General features: G+C 36.1%; 2 long non-coding RNA genes across 3 annotated transcripts in view; one reads left to right on the top strand and one right to left on the bottom strand.

Moving 5' to 3' along the window:
* Positions 1 to 546: 546 nt before the first annotated feature.
* On the bottom strand, positions 547 to 4,204 carry LOC128248151 (uncharacterized). The gene is made up of 2 exons (XR_008264439.2): positions 2,639 to 4,204; positions 547 to 1,337 (listed from the first exon to the last, which is right to left on the bottom strand). It is a non-coding gene; the product is annotated as an uncharacterized LOC128248151 (long non-coding RNA).
* The window catches only part of LOC149135039 (uncharacterized), a 65,317-nt gene continuing 60,778 nt past the window's right edge, over positions 1,462 to 6,000 (top strand). For both annotated transcript variants that reach the window (XR_016242243.1, XR_016242244.1), the window contains exon 1: positions 1,462 to 2,040. This is a non-coding gene — a long non-coding RNA (uncharacterized LOC149135039). The remainder of the gene's footprint in view (positions 2,041 to 6,000) is intronic.

Raw genomic sequence — 6,000 nt, 5'->3', positions numbered from 1 at the left:
GAAACGACCCGAAATGCACTCAGTAAATCGAACATTTAGTAGATTAACGAAGCTTTCTGTTAAATGAATATATTTTTGCTATCATTACTAGACCTCTTCTTTTCAATAAAATTCGTAGAGTGGCTGCTCAAGAATACAGATATATAAATCAACTGTGATGTAAAACCACACCAAACTTTCGTAGAATTTTCTAATTAAAACATAAAAATTACAAGGATAACATTGATTTCTACTGGGGGCACAAAGCAACACATTTTGGAGGTGGATGTAGTAAGATTATAATGTTTCCCTGTACACCACTGGTACTAATACTATCATACAGCTCAAATGAGGATGAAAGCAGGGCCGTCTTAGCAGCATTGTAGGTCCCAGGGCTAATCAGTCACCTGGGCCCTATGATATTTATTTATTGCTAGCAAGCCTCATCAGAACTGGGTCCCCAGACCCGCGAGGGCCCCGAGTAACCGCCCTAAGACCACCCAGTCACTCCTGCACCTGTAATATCCAAAAGCTTTTGAGGAAAAAGAAATTACAATAAAACAACAGTACAAATATATAACTTTTTATTCACCGAGCTGTCTACAATTCTGCTTATGTAATTTTTTTTCTGATTTTGACGAAGCACTATTGTCCGAAACGTTGATTTCTTCACAGCGTAATTATACATCTTGTATTCTTACTCGTTATTTTGTTTTATTTTTCTCGAGACTTCTATAATATGTATCTAAGAAACTTAGGGAAAGAAAACTTATTTCTATCCTTTGTTTGTTCCAGAATAATAACGAAAGATAATGAGAATCAACAAAAAAGTCATCCTTCGATATTTTCTATTAATTGGTCAGGGATAGCGGTTTAATTTCCTCTATATCCGTTACTAATTGTTTAACATATCAGTAATTCAATCTGCAAGAGTGCATTTTCTTCCTGGTTGTTTTTATATATTCAGATCCGAAACAAGAGCGTGTTTGTATTTCTCCAGCCGACCACACCTCCAACTGTTATAGTTAGCTATAATTACAGAATGAGTGATACATCTAATTTATCAACATTTTAGCTCAGTTTTTTCTTCGTTTCGCTACACCTTCCTACTTCACGAACAAATTCCAGTTTCGAGATTCTTAATGACCGCACAGACTACTTAATATGTAAATAGTTGGCCTCAACAAGTGGTGTGGGAGGAGTCTGGAGTAGCTGTATAGGAAAAAAAAAAAAAGTATCATATACGATAAATTTAACCTGTCACCTCTGCGTTTGTTCATGATGCTTGTGTCTCACTTATGAGTATCAGCGGCGTCTGAATGTAATTCACTCGTTGGTTAAAGGAAGGAAGAAAATAACTAAAAGAAAATAAAAAGTTTATTGCGTTGTGATAAATAGCAATTGTCATAGATAACATGTATCAGTGACGGCTTATCTACTCAGCGTGTACTGGTGTAGAAATATAGGTGTGTGCGCGTAAGTATGTAAATACAAATACATGTATGTGTAGTTTATGTCACCAATTGAATTGTGTAGAAACTATGTTGATATATATACAAAGTATAAATGCAGTATAGTGGTTTGTATGCCAGTGTGATTATGTATGTATTTTTTTTTCGTGAAATCACCTAGTTAAAAAATTATTGTGCAGAAAAAGTTAAAAGAAGTCATTTACATGTGGTTTTAATTTTATCAATCGCTTTGGCTGACGTTGTTCCTGTTTGATTTTGTGGTAGGCAGTATGACTCAAGTTAGAAGTTGACCAGTATCCTTGTCTATCGATAAATGTGTTGGACCTAAATCAAGTAAGTCTATCATACTTGACCACAAACTGTTCGCATATTGACACTGACATTTCACTTTACTTAAACTCTCATACATACATATTCGTACGTTCACACATACTCTCACGCTGATATATATTCTCACATAAACATACATATTCTTTCTGTCATTCACTTGACTGACACAAAATGGAAAGTTAATTCAATTATTTGCTCTTCAAAGATTTCTCTTCGAGGAATTCAATGATAATATTACTGGATTTTTACCTCGCAACAGGTGCCGTATTTATTAATATCACTTTCAGTCTATTACGCCTCTATTTTATTTTAAACATAGACCGTGTCACGGTTTCGGTTCCTGGTTGGAATCGCTTTCTTTCAGTCACATCGATGAATGTTCCTAGGGCCATTCTAGTCCATCTATCCACATTATGGATATTGGCCATGAAAAAATGATTATAAAAACGAATTGAAGTTTGTGGAAACAGTGGTTTTATAATTGTATAATTGAGGGAGTGTGTGTATGTTTCTTTGATTTGTTTGTTTATTTGTAATTTAAAAAAAAAATGTTTACGTTTGTAAATTGTGCTTCTCCCCCTCACACACAATCGGGAAAAATAATAATAATAATCAATCTTATGAATTACAAACGGATTGGCGCTAACATTTCGTTATATGTATATATAGACAGGACTAAGGTCATGTTCAGGTACCTCCCTAAAGGGTGAACTGACCCCAGTTCTTATTCTGTCGGTCTTTTACCGAACTGCTAAGTTACGAGGATGTAAACAAATCGGTGGTAGGGGACAAACATAAACACAACGACACACACACACATATGCACGTAGATATACAAATCTGCGAAATCTACTCACAAAGCTTTGAGTTGGTCCGGGGCTATAGTATAAGACACCCAAGTTAACACGCAGTAAGACTAAACCGGGAACTATGTTGTTGGGTCTTTCTGTCTGTCTCTCTCACACACACGCACATTCGTTTTCGTATTTGCTTTCCTAAATTTTTCATTAACGTGTGTTAAAGTAAATAGTGTGATACGTTGGAAGGGTTATGGTGCCAGTGAAAAACACGCACTGGCTGTATTTCACTTCACTTTTATTATTAATAATAGCATGAAGAAGGTGCATTAGGACACGTTCCCTTAAGCTGTGACGAAAGGCTTTAAACAAGTTAATTCTTAATTCAGTCTTATCGTCTTTTGATAAAGAAAAGTCAGTGTTGGGGTAATCCCGGGCTAATGCAGATTCGCCTTGAAAAATGCATTTTTGTGAAAAAAATTCTTCGGGTTCCTAGGATTTAGATGTCGGAGATTACGAATATGCAAAAAAAAAAATCGTTTGGAGATAGTATCCGAAATGTTAGATTGTCTATTATTTGTAATTATCATACATGAAGAAAAATCTGACTTTTATAAAGACAGTAAGTTGTGATTTGAGGGAGATTTGGCTGCTGTTGCTAGCAGTTTGAACGACCGGGTAGCGGTCGTATATCACAGGTTGTAGATATTATTGTTGGACCTATAATCAAAGATGTCACAGACTTAACCATCTCGTCTTTTTTAGGGGTATATAGGATTACACTATTTAATGTCTCTTTTTATCAAGACCCTAGTTGAGGGAGATTTGGTTGCTATTATTCGTCTTTGGAGTAACCACGTAGAAGCTTTAATGTTCCGGTTGTCTGCTGTAATGCTGCAGTTAGCTTTCGATTACAAGGCAGTAGTAGACTATTATAATCAATAGTGTCTGACGCAATTTAAAGCGGCAACCTGGCAGAATTGTTACTTCGTTGGACAAAAATGCTTAACAGTATTTCTTCCGTTTTTATGTCCCGAGTTCAAATGTCGCCGGGGTCGACTTTGCCTTTCTTCCTTTTGGTATCGATGAAATAAATACCAGTTAAATACCGGGGTCGATGTAAATCTACTAGCTCGTCCTAACAAAATTTCAGGCCTGGTGCCTATTAAAAAAAGAATTACTATCAGTATTTAGTTATAGCCCTTAACGTTTTAAGTTCAAATCACAATGACATCAGCTTTTGCCTTTTAGTCCGGGCTCGATTTATTTTCTTATAATGTATTCTAGATGTGAATAGAATTATAATTAAAGACGAAGAGTTGTTATTTAACACGATAAATTTACTTTAGCCACTTTTGTAAATAAGATCTTAATGAAATTTCTTAAATAGCAATGAAGTTTGATTTTCATCTCATTCTCCAAATACATTTATTTTATTCAATCTTATAAGTTAATATAGTTATATGGTCTATTTTATTCATTCTTTCAAACAGTTTTTGTTGTGTCCACTCGTGTATGTGTTTCACTCGTATGTGTATCCTCTCGTGTGTGTGCGTACGTCCTTATTCAGTTTTATTTCAAGATTTGCGAATAGAGAAAGAGCCGGTTTCTAACCTCGATCCAAGGTTCCTTCATTGGAATTTCAACATCAACAGTGTATTTTTGCATGTATGCGTGTATATGTGCAGTATTTGGAGTCAGTGCATGTGCATATTTGTATGTTTTGTTTTATGCGTGTAATTCTCATGCGTATGTATGTATGTATGTTATTATTCAGTTTATTTCAAGATTTCTTGCCAATAGAGAAAGACCCGGTTTCTAACCTAGATTCAAGGTTCCTTCATTGGAATTTTAACATCTACAACAGGGTATGTGTGTATGTATGTATGTATGTATGTATGGTTATGGTTAAGTGCTCCTCCCCAACTTTCTTTCCTCATAAATTTCTGAATTTTTTTTCGAGAAGTTTCGAACCATTTTCTCTCTCTCTCTCTCTCTCTCTCTCTCTCTCTCTCTCTCTCTCTCTCTGACTTTGTTTCCTCATGACTCACTTTAAAATGCGTCTTTTAAATGACATTTGGCAGAAATGCATTTTCCAGTGTGTGTGCGCGAGCGCGCACACAAGTACAGACGTGTATGCATATCTCGATAGCTTGAGCAAGTGTATATTTCCATATGTGTATGCATCCATGTCCACCCATGTGTGTGTCTGTATGTGTGTGTGTGTGTGTGTGTGTGTGTGTGTGTGTGTGGCATGAAATTTTATTTTATTATTTACATGTCTCTGATTCTCAGTGCAAAGGTTTTCTATAACAGCACAGGACAAAACATTTTGAGGCAGTATTTTATGCCTGGATGTCCTTCCTGACACCGATTCATTTAGCTGCCTATATACACACACACACTAACCATATTTATAACTTTTCTAATGTCATTCCAATGAATGATAATTTGACTTTAAAAAAATTAAGCTGGTTCATGATATAAACTGTCATTTCTGTTTGGCGATTGGACTCCGTATCATTCTCATGTCTTGTGGATTTCTCTCCTACCTGAATGTAATATCTGTTTTGGGTTCTGGTTCAAATCCAAACTATACCACATTCCTCTCAACTCGATGCATCTCTGTTATAACTTTGTCAACTTCCTTCAAAACCTTAACCATTAGTTAAACTTGTACTTTCCCTTCTTTACTTCATTACTTTTGTAACGGTTGACAATTTGTTGTTGTTGTTGGCACTCCGTCGCTTACGACGTCGAGGGTTCCAGTTGATTCGATCAACGGAACAGCCTGCTCATGAAATTAACATGCAAGTGGTTGAGTACTCCACGGACACGTGTACCCTTAACGTAGTTCTCGGGGATATTCAGCGTGACACAGTGTGACAAGGCTGACCCTTTGAATTACAGGCACAACAGAAACAGGAAGTAAGAGTGAGAGAAAGTTGTGGTGAAAGAGTACAGCAGGGTTCGCCACAATCACCTGCCGGAGCCTCGTGGAGCTTTTAGGTGTTTTCGCTCAATAAACACTCACAACGCCTGGTCTGGGAATCGAAACCGCGATCCTAACCATTGCGCCTCCACGGTTGACAATTTATACTGTATTGTTTATTAACAAATCTTTTCAACATCATTTTAACTGTTTTGATACCAGTTCACCTAAGACTGTCCCTAGGTTTATGGTACAAACTTCCTGCTTAATGTGATCAAAATTAAAATTTTATGTTAATTTATCTTCCAAACATTGGTTTAATAAAGACAAAAGTTATTTTACTACAGACTTCACTATATTCAAAATTAATTGAAATACAGGCGTATTTCAAGAGAGAAACGGTAACAACAGGCAACCTAATGGCTACTTTCTAATATCAACTCAGATAGCTTTAACTATCTCTAATTGTTCTACTCCCTGTCTCTCTTAT

This window comes from Octopus bimaculoides, chromosome 6, assembly GCF_046866305.1.
Source record: "Octopus bimaculoides isolate indiv1 chromosome 6, ASM4686630v1, whole genome shotgun sequence".
Taxonomy (NCBI): domain Eukaryota; kingdom Metazoa; phylum Mollusca; class Cephalopoda; order Octopoda; family Octopodidae; genus Octopus; species Octopus bimaculoides.
The sequence above is the reverse complement of the archived record's forward strand: the minus strand, read 5'-3'. Positions and strand labels throughout refer to the sequence as shown.